The 24,650-nt window shown below is 39.6% G+C and overlaps 1 long non-coding RNA gene across 4 annotated transcripts in view; it reads right to left on the bottom strand.

Moving 5' to 3' along the window:
• LOC137856885 (uncharacterized) overlaps positions 1 to 24,650 on the bottom strand; it is a 211,287-nt gene that overhangs the window by 186,372 nt on the left and 265 nt on the right. For 2 of the 4 annotated variants that reach the window (XR_011096843.1, XR_011096849.1), the window contains exon 2: positions 21,095 to 21,194. The exons of the other annotated variants lie outside the window; for them this stretch is intronic. This is a non-coding gene — a long non-coding RNA (uncharacterized lncRNA). The remainder of the gene's footprint in view (positions 1 to 21,094; positions 21,195 to 24,650) is intronic. 4 annotated transcript variants of the gene reach the window in all.

The following is a 24,650-nucleotide window of genomic DNA, read 5'->3' as shown; positions in this document are numbered from 1 at the left end:
AGCTGATGAGTATGTTTATTGCCATTAAATAATTTGGGAAGCAAAGAGGGAATATTTCAGTATTGGGAAACCTGCTACTGAATAGATCAGACTGTAGGTAAATTGCTGTGTTCCTTTCTTTTTCTTTTTCTTTTATTTTTTTTTCTTTATTTGTTTTGTTTTGTTTGTCTGCTTGGTTGATGACTACCAAGGCAAGATTATTTTTTTTTTCTGTTAAAATTCTTTCTGAGATGAACAGAGACATCCATTGTCAACCCAGCTTCCTAGGGTGTTAGCTGCCTGCCAGCCAGGAGCACAAATCCATGAGATAACAGACATACTGCCAAGCTTCAGCTAGCAATCCAGCCATTGCCCAATGTTGTTCATGAGCACTAATAAAACAGCCAGGTGTGATTCAGACCAAACCGACCAGAAGTGACTACTGGCTCTAGGGAAGGGCTAAGTGAACCTAGGACACAAGTCAATTTCTGGCCAGCCTCACGAATGGAGGTGAAAAATAAATTACAACAGACCAGTCAGGCCATTCTCTTTAGTTCCATGTTCATGGCCCACCAATGAAAGGAGAACCAGCACATAGGATCTTGACTTTAGAAAGACTGTGACACAGCATTGCACAACCCCATTCCCCAACACTTTTCATTAGAAAGCCTGTAGAAGTAGGTTCCACAGAAGATATTACTATATGATGACTGTCTGAAAACTGTACTGTTATTACTAACTCAGTGGAAAATGTATATGAAGCTTGGTTTTGCAAAAGTCTACCTAAAGCCCAGTTCTATTCCAGGCCTTCATTTATAAGTAAAATGATAGAATATTAAGGTAGACTCAAATTTGCAGGGCATCCAGCTGTGAAGAGTGGAAAAACCTTCACAGAATAGGATTCAAAGAGTTGCCAATGGCTCTGAAATCAGTAATATGAAATAGAAGGACAAGTTCTGCACCTGGGCAGAAAAATCAAATGCACAATTAGAAAGCAGGGAAAAGCAATTTAACTACAGAACTGCAAAAGGATCTTGGACATAACTATGCACAAACTGACTTAGTAGTATCACAGAATCACAGAATTTCTAGGTTGGAAGAGACCTCAAGATCATCGAGTCCAACCTCTGAGTATGATTATCTTGCAAATAAAAAGGTAGATAGCATTTCATGAGAAGTAATTATTCCATGCTTCTTGGCACTAGTGATGCCTCAAATCAAAAATACAGTCCAATTTTGAACAATATGCTTCAAGGTTTATGCAGACAATCTGAAGAGCCCAAAGAAGAGAAACAATAATTAAAAAAAAAAAAAAAAACAGGTTGAAATACATGATCTAGGAACAAAAGCCTTAAGATTTGGGTTTGTTTAGTCTAGAAAAGAGACTGAAGGAAGACATAAGTCTTCAAATATGCAAGATGCTTTTATAAATATGACAGTGATCAACTGCTCTTCAGGTCCAGCAAGGTTCGAAGAATTGCCTACCATGTGGCAAAAGAAGATTTGTTAGCTATTAGAACAAAATAACTAACAAAAACAGCCATCCACTGGAACAGCTCACCGAGGCTGGCCTTGGAATCCTTGCCACTGGAGTCCGTTATGGAAAGGTTAGGCAAATTGCTGTCAAAAATAGTTCTTGGCTCTGCCACAGAACAGAGGGATGGACTGGTCGCCTGAGCTCCCTCCCATGCCTACACTTTGATTTACTAGCAAATATGCAGCTTCTTGCACAAGCCTCTCTTTTTAGGGGCTTAAAAAGTCACACTGACTAATATATTGCATACAATAATCTCTATCCTGATGCCAAACATTTCAAACTCTATTTAAAACTTTACTACTGTAAAAACTGTTATGTTCTAGCATGAAAATCCAGGAAGTAGCACTCTACAATATTATGGTAAGAAGGGAGAAGCCAAGTCTTTTCAAAAGACCTTTCAAAATCTCATGTGTGACCACAGGATAAGGTCAGAAAAGACCGATGACATTTCTCTGTCAGAAGATAAGGAAACCCCTACACATATGGGGTTGTCACAGTCTAAAGCCAGTGCACAACAGTAGCTGAAGGCTACATGGAAATTGATTCAACACGCTGTTACAGCAGGTACTCTCCAGCATCCATCTTGAATATATACACTTACAAGCTGACATGTTTCAGAAAATTTATCTTTCAGCTTGAAGCTACTAGGGGATACTTGTAACTAATGAACCCCGTGACCATAAAGTCACACACACACACATCTGGTGGCATACACACATCTGATGAGTACATCCAACACTTGATGAGCAAGGAATCCCTGAATACGCACAGCATCACTCCAGAAAAGTGAATACTTATTGTCTGGATCAAACTATAGTCAGGCTGTTGCACAAGGGCATAAAAAGCATTCACTGGCTGTGAGCCCCACCAAGGAGCCCATTACAGCCCTTCAGACAAAGGAATTGCTTCATATGACATATCCACTACAAATGACCCAACTCCTGCCTCAAACCTTACATGCCATTGAGCAAAAACAAGAAAAAAGAAAGAAAGACTACTTGAAAAGGAAGACTACTTGAAAGGAAGACTACTTGAAAGGAAGACCACTTGAAACTTAGTGAGAATTAGAAGATATACTAAAGACAGCAGTACTACTGGCAAGAAATTCCCTTTGAAGTAGTGCAGTGACTCCACTCAGCTGAGAGGAAACTGATGAAAGCACCAAGCCTAGCAAAGGCCTGAGCAGACACAATAGCATACTGTTAAATGCTAGGAGAAAAATCAAGTAAAGCTGAATTTTTTTAAAAATCAAGAGAAACTACTGTCTCCACAAAAGATTCACCAGAATAGCTATGCTGATCTGACAACGCATAATTCAGAAAAACACTTAAGCTTCTGAAGTCTCACAGGCTTCAATGATATTCTGACCAGTACGGTGAATGCCGTACTGGTCAGAAAGATTCTCCTAAGCTTTTTCTCCTCAGAAGCATTTCACAAAAATATGTGACAACAGAATACAAAAGAATATAAGCTACCTGCAAGGAAAATTCTTAAAAACAATAGCCAAGGGATTGGAAGAAGCTCAGGTTTCTTGTTAAAATGTTTAAAGAAACTTTCTGTAAAGAGTCTTTCTCTTTTACGGCATTTCTGCATACACATTCTGTTTTTCAGAGATCCTGTTCCTGCATTCCTTGCAAACCCAAAACACCCGCTGACATCATTAGGCAATGCATTGGCATTAGAAGTAGGGGACTGAGCCAACAGAGGTTGTGGGTAGCCAAAATTGTGCTGGAGACAGTTCTTCCCGGTTCGGTCTAACTAACTTCTGAGATCGCAGATGATTCACAAAATGTGAACCTCCTAGGGTCCTAGCAGACCCCACTCCCCATTACTACTGGCAGCACTTTGAGGAGCTGATCTGCCCATGCTCAGTGCAGATGGCCACACTTCTTCCCTCAACCTTCACAAGCCAGGGCCCAGAAGTCCCTTCTCCTATGCTTAGGGAAGCAGCTATTCCAGCTTCCTGGCCCAGCCCCACTCCCATGCTCCCTGGCCCCACTCCCGGAACCAATTCATATGCAATGGGCTACACATCCTGCTGGTGGAGAAGGGCTAGGAGGGACTGTCTTGAAAAGATTTAAAATCTTATTAATGAATACAATACGAACTTCAAAGTCCTACTGGGGAGCAGTATTTGTGTAATGGCATGAAAGAAAAACAAATGTATCTTGAATTTTGACACTACTAAAGGCAGTGGAGGGAAACACCCAGGGAGCCAGGATTTCAATCAACAATTGATTTGAGTACCCATTCTTGTGGCGGATGGAAGGAATCTGCTCAAGAGAAACGTAGGAAAGGAAGCTCCAGATGGAAGGAAAAGAGATCACAAAGGCAAAGGCCAGGGGCTGAAGAAATGCAAAATCTCAAACACAAAACTCTGTTTGGAAAATTCTCTTCATACGGGGGGGGGGACAACTGCAAAGCAAATGATAAAAGGCTTTTCTATCCTTTCTCTTTTATATTTGAGCTGGCTGTCAAAGATTAGATTGTAGAGTTGTTTTTTATGGGCAGGGTACTGCACCAGTCTTTAGGTTACTGCACACTCATATTCAGTTAAGCTGGCAGATAGAACCACAATTATTACTTTCTGTATTTTTCATGAGTTGATATTATACAGAGAACAACAGAAAACAAGACAGGACAATATTAGCATGACTAATGTATTTAAATGAGTCAGTTACATGTCTGAATTTTCTTACTAAAGAACTGCTGTTGAAATCCAAGGACCAATTCTTGATAATACTTTTCATTTTCCCAGAAAGCATATCACTGGCATAAACCTTCCATCAGTCTTCCTGTCAGCCTCTTTGGATATCGGATAAAGTTCAAAGACTGAACTCTCTAGACTATGGACATCATCCACTGGGAGAAATCCCATTTTGTAGTTTTCTTCCTATCTGACCGCTCTGTAATTCAGCATATTCTGCTACTCATTCTCTCCTCTACCTCCTTAAGAACATTAGTTTTCCTGCCTCAGTAGAGCCAGTGTACAGATATTCCAAAGAAAAGAGCCAAGAACTAAAAACACTCTCCAAATTTCTCCATTGTACTGTTTGGCACATAAGGAAAACAATTTTTGACATTATGACTGTTTTTCATTATCATGAGAAAAAAAGATCTGAAACTACATTTCCCATCAGGCACAACAACTTGATTTTGATGGTTCTGAAGACAGTACCATTAGCTATCCACTACATTACTGTGACTCATGTCATAATAACCATTATTATAAGTGAATCAAAAATAATTCAATCATCTGAAAAATAACTAAATGTAAAGTCTCCACCAAAAAAAAAAAAAAAAAAAAAAAAAAAAAAGGAGGGGGGGAAGAAAAAAATCAGAAGCATTATTGCACTTCAGCAGCCTTGTTTTCTATAAATACATTTTATGCTTGATTTCCCATTTCCAGAAGAATTATTTTTGAACTTTTTTCTTCAATACAACTACATATTTATTTTAAACTGAGGAATGTGAAATAGTTCTTCAAGCCTCCTTGAAGTCTACAACAAATTGTGCAGCCAGACCAGATTGTCTCAAGCTTAGCTCCTAATTTTACATTTGGCTTTGAAAAAAATAAAAGTTTTCTTCAATCTTGTGATGAATTTCACAGAATTTCCAGGAACATGTAAGCCACATATCAAAACTTTGCAATTTAATGTCCCATTTTGGGATCTGGAAGACGCTGCAGTTAATATTCATTGCATTTATAATACTTTCTCATGCAGCGGAGTCTGTGTTCAATGGCATCAGAATGTGGGTTTAGTTTAAGAGCTCTCTTACATAAATTAAGGCAAAATGTTCATAAAGTATTTGACAGTCAGAGGAAAATGTTTTTTCAATGAAGCAATAAATGTAAAATTTCACAATCCCCTTCAACAGCAGATCATATTCACCTTTTGCATCAACTCTTGACCAAATCTGAAGCAATTCCACTGATGCTAATTGAATTAAACCACTGTAGATACAGATACAGTTGTTAAAGTCATACTCCTTTGGAAATCAGTGGCAAAATTCCCAGTGACTTCAGATCCCATATGTGTAACTCACAGGCACAGCACTGCTCTTGGTTGGCCTACTAACCTTTGTGACTTAACACATGCTGCGCTTCCCGCTTGCAGTCTCTGAGGTAAGCCCTCTGTGCTGTTGAAGGTTCCTGGCCTAAGGTATCGTTTTCTTTGTTTACTGTCTGGCTGCATAGATGTCTGGCACAGATTTCAAAGTACAGTAGCTCAAAAATATGCTCAGTGCATATGTGCATAAACCCTGTAGTGGATTGCATCACACATTTGTACATCCGAAACTAAAATCACGTACCTAGTGCTCTCTGTATTACTCATGGTTTGTATAAAGCAGGTAATAAAATGCAACTGTATCAATAGCATGACTTACTAGTTTAATGTCATTGAATAAAGTGGATTTATTCCAGGCTGACATCAAGTAAATGAGTTCAGGATATTTTTCTTTATGTGTGCAAGAAAGAAACACATAAAATACTCTGAGAGATCAGTACAGTTCACCTAATCCAGTTTCTATCCATGCCAGCATTCACAGCACATACAAGAAATTCTATACTGTAGAGTTACTGAATTTTATTTCCTCCAGTTTTGCAAGGCTTGGCACAGTCATATACTTCAAACAAATTCAATAGCACAATAAAAAGTACCATCTTAGTCTCAACAAAACAAGTGTCTCAGAGCAAATCTGTTCTATATGCTTCCAGGGAGGTCATTTACTACATTTGCTGGACTGGCTTGTACTGAACTTGCTGAAGTCAGGCATCTAAATGATATTTAAATGACATAACCAAGTGATTCAGAATCAGTGAAAGTGCCCAAGTGAAGTAATGTAGTGAAGGGGAAACAGTGAGTTAAGATTGCAGCCCACCTTTCATACATCCTCTGTCTAGCTTCAATGGAACATTATAACTACTCTTGCCACTACATACTCAGTTTGTCCCCTGTTAAGGTTTTATTGTCAGTTTTGAACTCCAGGCTACCACTACTACCAGTGCCAATCACATAGAGCAAAATAGTCTAGTTACTGTTTTAACAATTGGTCTCTTGCTCTACCATGGCCACTCTGCTGCATCCAGGCCCTAGGCAGAAATTGTACATGACAGAGAGAAACACGAGGTCTGCCCTGCCCAGGAAACAATTGTTATTTCTTTTCCTGCATCCACCATGAGGCAGCCCTCTCACTTTTGTCAGATGCTGGACTATATCCCTTCTAAAAGGGCTGATGCAGTCATAGCACAGTGGCGGTACTGCTAAATGGAGTCACGGTGAATCCCAAGTTATGATATACCGTGGCACCAGTGTTCCTTCTCAGGCCCTGAATTTCCGAAGGTCATGGGTGTTGGCAAATTAGACGCAGCAAGAGGCAAGTTCAGGCTAGTTTGTTCCAGGCTAACAGCACAAAATAAGAGAAACATCAAGGTCTTGAGAGGAATATACTTCTCTCCTTAAATCTGGAGAGGAGGTGCTGTTCTAATAGGAAAAATCTGATCAACAAGGCTGAAATCTGGCTTGTATCCACTCCTAGTGAAAATCAAAACCATTATGCAGTCTAAGCAGCTCAATAAATCTCAGCCAAGTCAATAACATCAATATCCTTGATCTTACAGTATTATCTCATCATAGGTTATTATATATATCATTCAAAGACAGGTAAAAATCTGGTGTAACTTTCAATAATCTCTGCTGAAAAATGACAAAAACACAGTATCTGTATGTAAATTGGTATACAAGAATGGATTTCTGCAGGTAAGAGGGTTAATCTAAAAACATTAAGTTTCCAGTATTTTTTGATCAGCTGATCCTAGAGAGGATTACTAAAGCTTGCAGTCCAATTCTGGCTCCAAAAGACAGCCAGCTTGCCCTGTTGTTTGGCAAGAAGCAGCAAAATTGTGTTAACAGTTTCTTTCAAGAATACATGTCAGTAACTGCCAAATGACAGTTGTAATGACCCTGATGCATTTCTCCCCTTAGGGCTTTTTTGTTTAGAAACCAGTTGCCACCCAAGCAGAAAAAAAAAAAAAAAAAAAAAAAAAAACATTCTTTGCCACGAACTCTCCCATTGCCCTGACCTTTCTACACTGCCACCAGCGCTACACCTTGTGAGAGTCAAGTAAGAAGCCACATCCTGCCTAACGAAGTGATACTCCCACCTGGGATTAGATACAACAGAGCATGCATTAAGGACTTGAAGCAGAGCCTGATGAAATCCAAAGAGTCTTTCCACCGACTTCAACAGGCATTTGGTCAGGTCCTGAGAGCCTATTTTTGTGCATTCACTCATTTTTTCCCTTGTTTATTTAAAGAACCATTTCTCTGAAATCCAGGCAGAAAGACTCTAATATTTTTGGTATTGTATCTGGGCAATGGTTTAATCATAAATTAAATGAAAAAGTGCCACTGTCTGCAGCCAAAAGAAAGAGGCTGACTCTGACATACCACCTGTGCACTGCTCTGGCTCAGCATTGACCTTGGTTGACAGGAACATGTGCCTGAAAATTGTACCCAAGAGGAAACTCATCACAACATGAACAATCACAGCAGAATGATAAACACCCACACTGCACAAGAAAGCAGCCAAACCCTCACAGCAGCCAGGACTCCAACTGCATCTGGAAATAAATGTGCATGTACCAAAAGAATGTATGTGTATACATGAACGTATATGTCGGTGTTTACATATACTCTCTTGCTATACTTTGCATCTAGAGCACCATGTTTCATTTTGTAATAAAATGTGTGCATAAAAACATCTTTCTTATGACAGAGACAGCTAAGATTATCAGGTTTCCTATATGCAATCACAGCAGAAGGTTATGCCTCTTGCAATGATTTAATCCTACTGATCCACTCACATATATTTTCCCCTTAACAAGATAACAGATGCACCTAGCTTCTAGTAGCTTGGATTTCCTTTTAATAATTTATGATTACATGCTCCTACAAGATCATCAAAGCTGTGAGAAGGCCATAAAAAACACTTTCGGTAAGCAACTAGTCTAACTATATTTCCTCTTAACTGATGGAACAATGGATTTTAAATGTTACAGGGATGATTTTCTTGCACATGTGGTCTTACGCAAGAGTCCTGCTGGGGAAGTCTAAGGTTGGCAGTCATCTTCAAAGACAAATTAAACAGCCACAACAGTGTTTACGGGCTCAAATCTGTTCACAGACACAGGTATTTGCACAAGATGAGTACAATGCATTCAAGCAGAAATCACTTAAACCGTGGAAGATCAGATGCACTCATTGTCAACGCTCCCAGAGCAAGCCTTTATGCAGAAGTGTTTGCAACAGAGGAATGATCTCATGTGCCAAAGAACAAAAACAGTTCTTGCTTTCTTCTGTCATCTTTCTTCTAAAGCATTGGCTATCTCTGCCACCTCTAGGCATCCATAGACCAAGATCTATGAAGTGCAAATCATTGGGGCAGCAAAAAGGAATCGAAGGTGTTCAGTTCCTCAGCATGTGAAGTATACTTGAAGCAATGCAGCAAGATTGCAAGAAATCAATTTTTTCTGTGCCTGCATGGCAAACACAGGAGATATGTGTCACCAATGGATGAAGGCAACAAGGAAAGAAGTCGCTTCCCTTGTGATATGTATGCATATGCAAGCTTTAAGGATAGGTGTACTTGCAAACTGCCTGTGCAAATGTCTGATAAAACTCTCTCAATTTTGAAGGCCAAATCTGACACCTCTTAGGTAGCTTTCACACTGCAAGCAGCAGCTCTGCTTAATATGTGTGAAACCCTTGGTGTGGCTAGGAAAAGCTGTGGATCAGCTCAAGCAGCAGATCCTGCAGGGTGCTGAGCCACTACAGTTCCTCTGCAATCACTGGCGGGGTGCATTCTTCCTGCTCTTACCCACATGTGTACATTGCAGCATTTAGTCATGTAAATAAGGAAAGAAACAGTGGTGAGGATGCATGGTTTTGTTTTTGTTTCAAAGACTGTCTGTGCCTGCAGACTTGCCAAAGCCAGATGCTGTAACTCTGCATAGTGTTACTCGGCGAGATGGGCCAGAATCTTCCAGACACTGGGTGTGGTGGGTGCGAGGCTGCTTCATTAGCTGTTTGAAGCTGTGTGGGTAGTTTCCATTGTGGTCTAGCAGCCATGCAGGACGCACCCAAAGAAGCTGGGTAAACTGCATACAGGAATTAGCCCACACTAAATTCCTCGCTTTCGCAGCTGGATTGCTACCCATACCCAAGCTAGCTAGCTGAAAGCAAGGTACATCTGATGCTGGAGGAGGTGGGAAATGGCTCCTGTGAAATAAAAGTAAGCTTAGGATGGAATGGGGAGGCAGATCTGCCCAGCTGAGTGTCCCAAAGTGGGAAAACACCAAGCTTCCAGGTTTTGAGCCGTTAACTGCAAATTCTGGAAACTCTGGCCTTAAAAGGAATGACTCCCCACTAGGGAGTACAGAAAACAAGGAAATCCCAGTAGAATTTCCCAAGGGTACAGAAAACATGGAAATCCCAGTAATTTCCATCAGTTCCAGACCTTCCGATCACCTACCAGCTGACCAAGAGCTTGAAAGCTCTGTGATGGACTTCCAGGCAGTCCATTGAGCAGGGCTACAGGAAAAAAAAATAATAATAATAAAAAATCCCATATATCCCCACAACTGTGCTAAGAAATAGTCAGTTACCTATCAAATGCCATTTTTACTGAGAAGCTGCAGGAACCAGGGAACACATTTTATTTCAGAATACAAAGGTCATTGTTTCCAGAATGAAATTATCTCAAAATTTCTGGTTGGCAGGATTTTTTATTTTTTTCCCAGATTAGTTAGGACCAAAAGCCCAAAAAAATAAATTAAAGAAAACAAGATTTCCCGTGAACCAAAAATTCTGTTCTTCAGCCAGGTTAAACTGGTAAAAAGTGGAAGGGAGAAAAGGAGAGAAGAACATTGTTAACCAACATAAATCTTGTGACCTTTATATTGCCAGACTTGCTTTCATGTAATCAAGGATGTTAATACCAGAAGGAATAGCAACAATTTTTTTAACTAAACCTTTCTGTGAGTTCATATCAAATTACCAAGTCTTAACAAGTTACCACAATTCAGCTGGACCAAGTGGTCTTCATACATCCTCAGTCCTTAACTAGCTCAAGAAAATGAAGCTTAACATAATCATTTTTGTTACTGACTAAATTAAGGTTCTTTGCTTTTCATATGTCACAGCCTGAGAGTATATAGTTACCACATTTCAGCTGACACATAGACACCTCATTCATCTGCAGCAATTTGAATACATATATAAAAAAAAAAAAAAAAAAAGCAGGCAATAACTGATTTCCAGCACCATTAGTTTGCTCCCCTACTGCTGTGCTGTTAGGAGCACCACATGAGACCAAGGGTCACAATTCTCTTACACAACAAGCAGGAGCAACAGCTGTTACTCTACTAGTTACTAATTAACTGAAGTAATGAACTAATAATTAATTAACCACTAGTACTATTTACCCGAGTGTTTCATACTGAGCTTAGGCCTGAGTCATATGAGAAATCTCTCCCAGCCACCAAACATGCTACAGATCACTTTATCTGAGGGTATCACCTCTTTATAATGTAAGGACGTGCAGTTGTGCTCAGTTTATTGATACAAAAGTGAATCATGTCAACTAGTCTTCAGTTACATAGCAAATCTGTGGTACAACAAGGTCTTGTCTACAGCAGACCCTACATTCTTTTTTGCATACACCTGCCTACTCAACAAGCTGTCCTTTGGGACTACTGTCTGTCTCAGCTGTTAGGAGTATTAGCTTACGATGGTCAAGAACAACAAGACTGCTCCTATTGCTAACAAATGGAGCTTTGCAACTAATTTTAACAAAAGCAGGAACTGAGCTGTTATCCTTATAAATTTGAAGAAACCACAATTCTTCTCTTATATTGCAAATACAGCAGTAAGTTAGTTAGTAGCAAATGAGAGGAACTATGTATGTACTTGTAAAAACAGATATTTACACTACAAAAATTGTCAAAACAACAACAGACATCTTATTTCTGTAGCCATGCAACAACCTACAGACCTATGAAACATCTACATCTAACTTCTGCTTCTCGTTTCTTTTCTTAAACTCTCCATTAATTCATCTCTCCATCTGTAACATTTCAAGTCTGTCACAGATTTCAAGCTGCTGCCATTTAAAAGGAATAAACATCCTACATCTACAGAAACAATTCTTTTACCCTAAAACAGGGACTGGGGGGGAAAGGTACATGTTTCAACACTGAGGTCAATGTATAAGAGTGCTAGTTGTCCCTCCTACATGACTCAGATTTAAGGATCGAATATCCCATGATTTGCCATGATTAAGGACATGCTCTTTTCCCAGCATTTGCTGCTAGCTCTGGCAACTCATGAGACAGCAAACTCTAATTCCATAACGTGACTGCTAGAATTGTTGTTTTTAAAGGTTTAAAATGTTTAACACCAAATGCTATGTCACTCAGAGATTGGAATATGTATGGGATCAATTTCTCACCACATTTCATCAGTCTTTTTAAACTGTGAAAACCAGTGGGGTTACTCTGGCATAAAACCAATGTAATGGAATGGAGACTCATGCCTGTGGTCACTAACGTGACCTAGTTGTATATACAGAAGGATATGGGAAAAAGGTTTTAAGAAAGGGTGTTAAAGCCCAAACATGTTCTAAAATGACTTTCCAGTGTGACGCTAAGTAAAATCAACATTTGGTTTTTGATAAACACTTAGTAGAGTTGTTGGTCTATGAGTCCCATTTTTCACTCATCATTGGGACGACAGAATTTATATCCAAGTCAATAACAGAAAGTTGCACCATCTTGTCACCAAACTGTGCTTTTGCTTACAGCAGGCCAAAGTGTTTGAGTGGCACAGAGCAGCCACGTGCCATCCAAAGTTACAGATGGAAGCAGATTCCAGCAAAAAGTCTGACATCACTCCTGCTGTTAGGCTGTGCTGTCTCCATTTCAATTCTCTCTCAGACAGTTTCTTACTGAATCCAAGACTATCTTTTGAGTTTTGCCCTTGGTTTATATTCTCATAATAATTACACACAGTAAATGTCAAAGAAGATTCATGAAGGCCATGAGAAGATAGGCCAAGGAGTACAGAAGAAATTTCTGTGCTAGACAAAGCTATGAGACACAACTCATGAAGGGCTGAAGTCTGGAGAAAAAATGGCTTGGAAAGTAGAAATGAAGGCCATAAAGCCACAGCCTTCACTGAGAAAAGTCATTTAAGTCAACCAAACATGAGAAGGTCCATACTGCTGTTTGCTCCTCTGGGTTTGTTTGTCTCAGCTTAGAATCAGATCTGCCTTTGAACTCTTTCTGCCAAACTCTTGACAAGTCTCATTTTGAAAACTGACAACAACGAGGAAGCTTTTAACTGTTTTTATATTAATCTACTTCAAACTCATTTTTATCTAGCTAGAGGCAGGGTTTAATCAATTACAGGTTCCTTCTCTGAAGCAGGCCTCAGCTCAACTTAACCACAGTTTACACTGTGGCCTACATTACTAAATTCCAATGGCATTTAACTTTTCAAGGTCTTTCTTTAGAGTGGTAACACTGAGCTTTACATGATACACAGACAAGGGTTTAGGAAATGCCAGCTGGTTACTCCTGAAGGGATTCACTGATGTACTCCACCACCACTAATTGAAAACTGAAGAATGCACTTAGCGATGTCAGACATTAGGATTTCTCACTATCCATCACACACATGCACACACACACACAAAGCCCTTTCATGCTTACTGGGAAGCTCCTGGAAGAGCCCGATTTTGCATTCCCCACAAACCCCCAAATTCCCTTGGATTTCACTGGTAGTTTGGAGTTGCACAAGTATAATTCCCTCTCCAACTAGCAACTTCTGCCAGAGCCACAAAAGGCATGACTCTCCTGCAACTGCTAGCCAGAAGATTTAGCCTTTTTGAGCTCAAATTGTCAAGCAATCCTCCTCCTCTGGTAGTTCCAGGTTCAATTCCTGGTAATGATTAGGACAACCATTACTTCATGAAGAACACAGAATCCATCTCCAAGTACTTCAAAAATTCTTAAAACAGCAGTATACCTTTACTTTGATTGTGACAGGCATAAATATATAGCTACATAGTATCTCAAGATATGATGAGGGAGAAAGAAAAAAAAAAAAACACTAAGAACTAACTTGTAATAGGAGATGCAGATTAATAATAAATGGTTACATAACACAAAATGGCACATAATATTAGGAATCATTAACTGCAATAAAAAACAGATGTCACTGTGTCTATAACAACCTTGAAAAATTCTACTTGTCTGTTACCTCTGGGACTTTTTTTTTACACAAATACTTAACATACATGTTAAAACTTGCAATTTCCATGGCAAAAGACTAGTCAAGGAGATTTTATGTCTGAGCTTATAAGGCTTAATTTTCTAAAGTTACCTAAGATAGAACACATGAGAAGTGGAAGCAGCTGACTCATCAACATTATCTATGTATGTGTTTACAGCTTGTGTTTAGGAGGAAAAAATACATTCAGAGAGAGAATGATATCTTTTAAAGGATTTAAACAGAGAAAAAAAAAAAAAAAAAAAAAAAAGCAGGAATTAAAGATACCTTACAGGCAAGATATACAGCAATAATTATCTAACAACCTCCCTGCAAGGATTTCTCTCTGCCACCTTTAAAACATAACTTAAAAACAACAACAACAACAATAATAATAACAATAATAATAATCATCATCATCATCTAACAAGTCACTCCTAAATATGTTTTGGGTAACTGGAAACAAATGCTAATACGAAAAATAAAAATAAAATAAAATAAAATAAAATAAAATAAAATAAAATAAAATAAAATAAAATAAAATAAAATAAAATAAAATAAAATAAAATAAAATAAAATAAAATAAAATAAAATAAAATAAAATAAAATAAAATAAAATAAAATAGTGGCTATTTCCTTGTACCACCACAGTTTTATTTACTGCCTTGTCTCTAAATGTAGAACTTTTAGAACTTTTCTTGTATTCTATTACTACAAAAATCTTGCGTATACTTCAAGTATAATATTAACCAAATATATCTGGCTCAATGCGTTCACTTGAGGAATGTCACAATATGAGCACACATTCCTTTCTACACTGTAGCCTAACATAAAATCCCAATTCAGAAGGTAGGAAGGAAGGAAGGAAGGAAGGAAGGAAGGAAGGAAGGAAGGAAGGAAGGAAGGAAGGAAGGAAGGAAGGAAGGAAGGAAGGAGGAAAGAAAGAGAGAGTCTTTTCAAATCCCATCAAACATCTAGGTAACTTCAGCTCTCACCTAAATAAAATACTTAATCTGAAGTGTGCAGCCTAAACACACACACACACACACACACCCCATCCTAACATTGTAAAATATAGAGCATTTCCTTCCTTATGGATATAATGAAGGTCACTCCACATGTTAACTTGGACTCACAATATCGATTCATTTTTCCTACCTCCACAAAATGCATTCAAAATGGTATTAAGAGCATAATATCATGTTGTAGGTCCAAGCATCCCCCTCTATTCCTGTTGTGACAAACTTCTACAGACAGATAAATTAACAGATCTCAGCATGTAAACTGGTACAATCTTAGTTGTCATGAGCATGAAAAGTCTACACATTCACTTTTTTAATCAAGCTTAAAATGATAATCTATAGCAACAGGATGACTTGACTTCTGTCTGCATGGAAAAGAAAGTGCGAGATGTTGCAGAAAAAATAACATTTACTGATGATATACAAATTTTAAAAGAGACAAGTGTGAACAAACAAAAGCTGCTTCATCAAATTCCGTAATAAGAGTATGCAAAGGAAATGCCAACAAGCATTCGATTAATAACATGCAGTTACTCTCAGGTAGTTAACCCCTTCAAAAGCAGTGATGGTGAAAACCATGACACTGGATTTCCTTGTCTTGCTGTACAGTACATTATGTTTGGTCTATCATGGGAAAATCCCCTTTGCTTTACACAACTTCAAAGCTTATTTTGGTGCAGAATTTCCCTCAGATACAGCTATGTGACCACATAAACTAAGCTGCAATGTGGTAATGCACATACATACCACTCTTCCTCCTAGAGTGTCTTTTGCAATATATGCTATTCGCATGCCAAAAGCTCTTTCACCAGCAAGCAGACTGTTTATTGAGAAATTAGGTAAACTGGCCAGCCATGCATGTCAATTGATGGTAAAACACTGATAAAAGCTGACTAAAACAGACAAGCTGGGGTTTTAAAAAAGAGAGAGCAAGCTTGATGGAGGGAAGAACAGGGAAAAAGTGCTTCCTGTAAAGTAGATCGATTTGATATAGTGTATATATAGATCATGTATTTATGTGTCACCATGAAAATCACAGTATCCATCAAGAAATGGTATCCACATATGAGTAGAGGCCCAAACATTACAAACATTTTGTACAGGACTCTGCTGAGAAGACTGGCAAGGAAAAGTTTTACCTGAGACCCCTTCCAGAGCCACCACGTAGATTGAAACATGCTTCCTGACAGAGGCTAGACACTTACAAAATTATATGACAGCTAGGCATGGCTTTGTGGAGCCTAGCAAGGCCCACACAGGGCAGTGGCATGCCTATATCCCTTTGCAGACCTAGCTGCTAGAATTTTACTCAAGTTTACACAGGCCATCTGTGTAACAGCCCAAGCGACAACTCTGGTGCACCACCGCCCACCACACCAGTGACTTAACAGCAATGCCGTCTCTCTCTTCTCAACCTCCTCCTGCTACAGCTCTCTCCACTATAAGCCATCGATTAGGAAACAAAAATCTGGGTAACACCATTTCTCATGGACAGCAGAACTAAATATTCTGGGCACCAAGCAGTAAGGGACTGGGGATGTGAGAGGCAAAAGGCCTGGCAGGAGCAAATCTGTTACCGGTTAGAGAGCTTCTGCCTCAGGTATGTTTTGAAAGCTTGCATACTGCGCAGTTCCTTAGCTACTCTGCACTGTGCTTCTGTATGCTGCACTGTATAATCTCCCGATGCAGTAGGTGGGCTGGCTATTTTTAAAGCACTTTAGATGGGTTTAGGCTGATTATCATGCCTCTTTGATTTTCCTCCTTTTTGCAAAAGAGGCTGAGTTTTGACTCAGAAATAAATACTTCTGGCAAAAGAAAACAAACTCAGGCTTTATAGAAAATATACACTGAACATAAAATTAAGTCTAAGTACTACACAAATCATTCTGATAAGTGGTTAATATGTTAATAAAGATATTATTCATCAAACCACTGGAGTTGCATATTACAGTGATTTATAATTCTCTGGAATGTTTTTTACTGGTGTATTTATAACCACTTATACCACATGCTCCTCACATGTGTAACAAACTCTGCAAGAGCCATTTGTTACTTAGGAAAACCACATAAATGAAATTTTAACATAAAGTGAGTGATGCATTTTATAATCCATACATGAACTAAAGTTTTTACCAGACCATTCTCTAAATAACTGTTAACATATTAAGCCAGTGGCAGCCATCCATGCATACTAAATAAACAAAAAAGTAAAGGCTTGCAATAGAAAGCTCTTCCATTAGTCTCAAAAGTTGAACCTAGTGAACTGCTAAGCACTAATACCTGCTGCTGAATCCATTCTCAGGCTGAAGAGTTTGAAGCTAAGCCTGAGAAAGTGTTTGGATAACAAAGCATATTGCAGTTGTACTTGATGATCTTTGCAGGTCCCTTCCAATTGAACTATTCTATTCTATTCTATTCTATTCTATTCTATTCTATTCTATTCTATTCTATTCTATTCTATTCTATTCTATTCTATTCTATTCTATTCTATTCTACTCTACTCTACTCTACTCTACTCTACTCTACTCTACTCTACTCTACTCTACTCTACTCTACTCTGTTCTATTCTATTCATTACAATATAGTATATCCTGAGTTGGAAGGGACCCACAAGGATTATCAAGTCCAACTCCTGGCTCTGCACAGGACCACCCAAAAATCAGACCTCATGCCTGAGAGTGGTATCCAAATGCTTCTTGAACTTCAGCAGGCTCAGTGCTGTGACCACCTCCCTGGGGAGCCTGTCCCAGTGCCTGACCACCCTCTGGGTGCAGAACGTTTTCCCAACAACCAGACTGACCACCCCCTGTCCCAGCTCCATGCCATTCCCTCGGGTCCTGTCACTGTCCCCAGAGAGCAGAGCTCAGCGCCTGCCCCTCCGCTCCCCTCGTGAGGGAGCTGCAGGCCGCCATGAGGCCTCCCCTCAGCCTGCTCTGCTCGGGGCTGAACAAACCAAGGGACCTCAACTACTCCTCATACATCCTCCCATTCACTATCTCTGTAGCCCTTCTTTAGGCACTTGCTAATAGTTTTATGTCCTCATATTGTGGTGCCCTAGATTACCACAGTGCTAGAGGTGAGGTCGCACCAGCTCAGAGCAGGCCAGTCCCTCCCCTCACCCGGCCAGCAGCGCCATGCGTGATGCACCCCAGGGTACAGTTGGCCATTCTGGCTGCCAGGGCACACTGCTGGCTCATGTTCAACTTGCTGTCAACTAGAACCCCCAGACCTCTTTTCATGGGGCTGCTCTCCAGCCTCTCATCCCCCAGTCTATACCTACAGCCAGGGTTGTCCCGTCCCTGGTTCAGAATCCAGCACTAGCTCTTGTTAAAATTAATATTCTTGGTAATTGCCCAGCCCTCTAATTTGTCAAGATCTCTCTGCAATGCCTCTCTACCTCGAGGAAGCCAATAGTCCCTCCTAATTTAGTGTCATCTGCAGTCTTACTTTGTCTGCATTTGAATCCCGTGTTCAAGTAATTTATAAAAACATTGAAGAGAACAGGCCCTAAAATGGAGCCCTGCAGAACCTCACTAATAACTGGCCACCAGCCTGATGTAACCCCATTTACTATAACCTTTTGAGCACAACCATTCAGCCAATTGTTCACCCATCACATTATGTTTTTGTCTAGACGTATGCTGAACATCTTGTCCAGAAGAATACTGTGAGAGATGGTATCAAAAAATTTGCTAAAATAAATAAAAAATTAAAATAATAAATAAATAAATAAATAGATGCACACCTACTGGCTTCCCTGGGCCAGCTAGTCATAAAGCCTTGGTAACCTTGTCATAAAATGAAATTAAGATAATTAAGTCTTTCCCCATGTGAACCCATGTTGTCTGTGACCAATGACTGCATTCTTTCAAGTGTTTTTCAGTAACTCCCAGGATAACCTTCTGCATCTTTTACCAGGCACTGACGTGGGTCTGACTGGCCTATAATTGCCAGGATCTTCTTTCTTACCCCTCTTGAAAATTGGAACAACATTTGCGAGCTTTCAGTCAACTGAGACCTCTCCAGATTCCCAATACCATTGAAAAATAATTAAGAGAGGTCTTGCAGTAACATCAGAATGAATACCACCAGGCCCTATACACTCATATGCATCTAGGTAGAGCAGCAAATCCCAAAGAAGTTCAGAGTCAGATGGGAATTTATCATTCCCCTGGTGATGGCTCTCCAACTCAGGGCTCCAGGGGTCCCAAGGCCTATCATCAGTGTTAAAGAAAGAAGCAAAGAAGGCATTAAACATCTCTGCTTTATTTACATCCCTATTTATGAGGTGACCATCTTAATCAAGTAATGGACCAGTAATGTTATTTCTGGTCCTTTTGCTGTTAACATTCTTTAAAAAGCCCTTTTTGGTGTCAGCTGCAACTTTAATTGAGCTTTGGCTGTATGAATTTTTTCCCTACAATAACGTATAGCATCTCTGTAGTCTTCCTACATTGCCTGACCTTGCTTCTATTCTATTTGATTCAATTCTATTTGATTCTTTATATTGGAAGTGTCTCATCAATTCTTCCTGGCAGAGATACAAGGAGGATGTTGTTTGCAAAACCCATGTCCTTTGTCATGTAGCTGGCAGCAATGCTTCTGTCTCCTCAGACTCTACCCAAGTAGCTAAGGAAGACCTTGCCACCTATCCTTACGTCAGTCACTTAGTAGTCAGCCTGCATTGACTGAGCTTCTGCAAAAGAAGGGTTATGAACTCTTGCACTTCCACAACTCAATTTCAAACAGACTTTTAGTGCCAGGAGTCTTACACAAAAGCTTGTTTACAGATTAGGAAAATGAAAAGGAAAAAAATGCAGTTGCTCCTGTGTCAAAATTTAACTGAACTCCACATATATCCCCAAGGTCCTACAACTCACATCCAAATATAGACTTAGACACATAAGAATCGGGCAATTTTAATACAAAGTAAATTTCTAGAAGAGCGTTGTTTGAGCTTTATTGACTGGTTAGAAACACAAACTAAATGTCCAACTTATCCTGGAAAGCATCAGACCCTTTATCACAATTGACTGTGATCTGATTAGTACTCAGCACTGCATGCGCCCTCTGGGTCTGAAGCTGAGGCTTGACCCAACAGACTTGCCGTTCCTGTGTACCTATCCAGATGCCTGCCTTCCTCCTCCTCTTCTCCTTCTCATCCTCTGAGACCAAACTCTAGCTATATTAACATCTTTTCTCAGTTTCAGCTAGATGGATTGACTTTGAACTGGAACAGAGCAGAAGAGACTTGCTTGCACAGCAAGCCCTAACCTTTACCTGTAAAGCAACGATTAACAACAACTTCTGTTATCACTTCTTTGCCCCGAATAAAGATCCCTAGGCAAATACACCCTTGTACACTAGCTCTCCTCAGGCCCCAGGAACACTCTAGGGCTGCAGAATTATCAGTAAGGATACCCACAGCCCAAAGTCTGACAAGAATTGTGTGGACTCATATTAAGTGACAGTACAATTAAAATTCAGCTATAGACACCCCCTCCATTCTGTTTCCAGATCAGATAACAAGTTGCTTGCGATTTTGTAAGCTTTTTTTTTTTTAACCTCTTTCTGATACTCTTTTTATCTGACTTGCTCATACTCCCAAATGATAAATCTGGACCAGGACTATTTCTTATAGTGCATGCTACATCAGCAACTTAGTGCATTGGAGAGCTTCTTTTTTACTGCAAGTTTGCTCTTATACTTGTAGTCCTGCAGCATCACAGGACTTGACTCAAGAACATCTGGTACATGGAAGCAATTGTTCTCCTTGTCTGATGCTGCAGGGCATCATATAAAACGTCCCACTTGCAATGTGAATAGTCCAGCACTGCTCCTCCTCTGCAAACCTGATACACACCTAAGACCTGAAGCTGCTGCAAACCTTTACTAACCCACGGGCCTAGAACCATAAGGGATCATGCCAAGTCAAACTCTGGTCTTTCCCACTTTGCATCACAAACACACCCTATGTGTTTGTACAGTGCATGGAGCATTTTGATATAATTCTGCAACATTTTGCAAAGTTTTAAAGTTCTCCAGGACCAGAGAAGGTCTCTGGAAAATAAATAAATAAATAAATAAATAAATAAGTAAATAAATAAAAAGGAGCAGAAGCATAGAAAATATACTAGCAGTGGTCTGTGAGCTTCATGAACCTTTTACAGAAACCCAAGATGCAAAATGTAACATTGAGCTAAATTCCAGCACCCATTACTCACCCTGCTTTTGCAACATGAGTAAGTCATGCATGGAATAAGATACTGCCCTGTATGAGGCATCCAGTATAACCTGGCCCACGCTGCAGGAAGGATTTTCTGTCTGAAAAGCAAAGAATAAATGAGTGAAAAAGAAAGCAGAAAAAGATGTCAGTATAGAAGCTCTAGGTCCACATATTGTCCGAAAGATAACATACAAGTTCAGGTTACATACATACACCCTGAACTGTGATTTCATGATTTCCAGAGTAGAAACGCATACATGCTCTTGTCAGGCTTGGGGGTAGGTGATTTTGCTAGATAATAAGTACCTTCTTTGGGGGGTCAGTTATTTTGTTTTCTTTACCGTTTTTAAACTTTCAGGGATTTCTTTCCAGCTTTGTCCTAGCTCCAGCTTAGTTTTGTCCAGGATAAACGCACCCTACCCAATGCATGAAGGAAGACAAAATGTCTATAACGGGCCAACGTAATCTCTCTGTGGTGACCAGAACTTGATACTTATAGAAAAAAAAAATGTAAAAATACATGGTCTGGAGCAATCCCTAACTTGTATGATCTTATAATTTTCATCAATTAGAGGGTTTGGAACTTCATATATGGCAGTCAGTATCCAGACTACCATACCCTATAACCATATATGAATATCCTCAATGATTTTTTCTGATCCTATGGAAATGGAGCTCTGCAGTTTACTCATTCTTGTAGACTTAATTCTGAATTTGAGCATTTTAATCAGTACCCTCTTATTTTTGTGTTTTCAGAAACAGTGATTAACTGTACTTTGATTCTTTTTAAAGAGCTAATATGCTGTGCTTCCCCTAGCACCCTGTTTGATTTCTAACATGCTATGTCCACTCATACAGCCATAAAATTTTATTTCACATCCAATCAGTAATCACAGGCTGGTATTATCCTCCACAATAAAAACAAAACAGCTACCATTATATCACATCTGCTTTCTCACTTCAAACAAGTGCTTAAGGGCAACTCTGGAACTGTTCACATTTCTCAAAATACCTCTTCCAACTTGTCACTCTGCAGTGCCAATGGCCATATAATGCAAATTAACTCATAAGTTTTTAGATGTAAGCCTAACAGCAAATGCCAGCCTGATTTTCCACAGCGCAGAGTATACACATTCACAAACGGTTATAATATTTATAACACTTTGTTAAATGTCAAGTCTAAAAAGAGGGTTAATATTGCCTTAAGATCAGATGAACAAGGTAGTCACTGTAGCAGTTTTAGCCTTATTTTCAAGAGTTATTGAACAACATGTGGTTTGTTTATAAGCAGAACAGAGCTTGAATATAACTCAGGAACCATGATTTTCAAGAAATTTCAGCAAATTTGTATCAAAACCCCTTAGGGTCCTTTCAGGTTTCGTTGACAATTTTTCAAGAATTTGTGTAGTTTCTGCAGCTGCATATCACAGGATTTCCAGAACTGGTTGACTCAGACACACCCGAGTATTCTTGTAGGGTTCTGTTATTTACATAATGCTCTGCTAAAATGACAGTTATGATTTGGCTTCACTTGTTACTTACTTTAACTATCTTCACATGCTTTAGTAATTATCTCAGAGTTGATACTGTTGAGCTTCCTAGAATGTAAAGAAACTTAAGATTTGATCCTTCAAAGAATTCATGACCCCAACCCAAAGATTCCCACTGACCTCAGTGCATTTCAGACTAAATGCTCCTGAGCTTCCTTACGGAACTCCATCAGGAGCAAAAGGAAAGTCCAAGCCTGGACTAGATGGATAACATGGTCTGTCTATATCCTTGCAATTTCCTGCAATAACACCACATTCACTCTAGGTGAAATTCTGTCCTCACTAACATCACTGACTGACCTGCTGCAGAAGATTTCACATAAGGTTTCACTGATTCATATGCCTTACAAGTTAATCTCACTTGTGTTGTTATTCCTAATTTGAAAGAAAAGTGACTATAAAGCTTTCAGAACTTTTATTTCTTAGAAATAATTACCCAAAGAAAGACGCAATGGCTGGAAAATACTGAATATATAAACTCAAAAGTTTATATGGTCACTTTCAACTTTTATTATATCAGACGCATTTTTTTTAATGCTTGCTGCATAAAGCTAAACTACTAACAGGGCATTTGTCTTTTTCATTTCTTTTCTTTCCTTCTTTTTTCCTTGAAATTCGCAGCTGCAAATCAATGCAAACTCATTCAGCAATTACCCAAGAGAAAACTTCTATTTTGTTAAGTGAACATTGTGCTTTTGGGACCTCTCTGAAAACTTCTAACAATGTTCCACCCTTGGGCCTTTCCATCCTCCAATCCCTCCCTAGCTTGAAAGCTTGCATTCTCACTAACTGTCCCTTTTTAAATATCCTTTTGTAAAACTGTGTCGAAGTGCAAAATGTTCAAGTAGAACTCTGCTTTATTATTTTAAACAGCAAAGGTAGCTCTTCTGCCTCAATCCTGGCATCATATAGATTTTACTTGTTTTTTTAATTTTGGCCAAAAATAGCAATAAATTAGACCAATTCCCAGCTTCCTATGTTACAGCCAACAAACTGATTACATTATTACTGGATAACATCACCTCTTTGGAATTAGGCTGCTAGCTGAGGTCTTATTATAGTAGTGAATTCACACTGCCACAGTTAGCAATGTCAGCATTTCTATTATAATAGCCTCTTCCTACTCCTACTCTTTTTTTCTCAAAGGACTGAAATTTGGACTTAAAATGAACTTCAAGTCGAAGCACTGACAAGATGATCCCTGTCCACAAGTCCACGGCTTATCATTTTAGCACTTTTCTGACAAGTAGCTTCAGAGTATTTTTAAGTACAGGCCCAGTCATGCATTCTTTCTACATCCAAAACTCGTTTGTGTATCCAGAGAACATAACACTCATTTCCAGTAACCTTCATGGCTTGAGTTTCTTAATAAACGTGCTTTCAATATTCTCTTAATTTCAGGAAGGCACGGCTTTTGGAGCTTTGAGAGCTGTATGTACAACTGGTACAAGCGTGGACAGGAAGATGTACTTTGCCACAGCTTCTCTTCAAAAACATGTTTCAGAACAAAGATGCCATGCACAAAGCATGCTTCTCAAGGGTGGTGCAGAGGACGTGAAACGTGACCACACAGATCTCTGAAGAGAAGCGGGAAAACACGCTCCCCGTGAGGACATCTGCAGCATGTTCTAGCCGGGACGTGCCATGGGGACTCCATGGAAACCACATGCAGCTACAACTCGGCAGCCTGTTTGCTAAACACGGCAGATCATCGAATGCGCCTCGCGCCGAGGCTCACCATCTTCCCTGACGACGACCCCAGAGCTCTTTCCAGGTCCCCCCGCTTCCTCCCCCACCCGTTTTGAGCTTCTCTGTGCCCAAATGAACGCCGAGGACGCTGCCTGGGGCACGGAGGCCGAGATGGGGACCCTGTCTGGAGACCATCCCCACAAAGCAGCGGCCAGGAGCAGCTTTAGATGCCACCCCTGTTTTGTTATCCCCCTGGAATGGGGGGATAGCGCCCCGAAGGACGCAGCCGAGGACGGGGAGGCGGTTTTCATCCAT

The sequence above is a fragment of the Anas acuta genome, chromosome 5, assembly GCF_963932015.1.
Source record: "Anas acuta chromosome 5, bAnaAcu1.1, whole genome shotgun sequence".
In the NCBI taxonomy this organism is placed as follows: Eukaryota; Metazoa; Chordata; class Aves; order Anseriformes; family Anatidae; genus Anas; species Anas acuta.
This window is presented reverse-complemented; position numbering and strand designations above follow the sequence as displayed.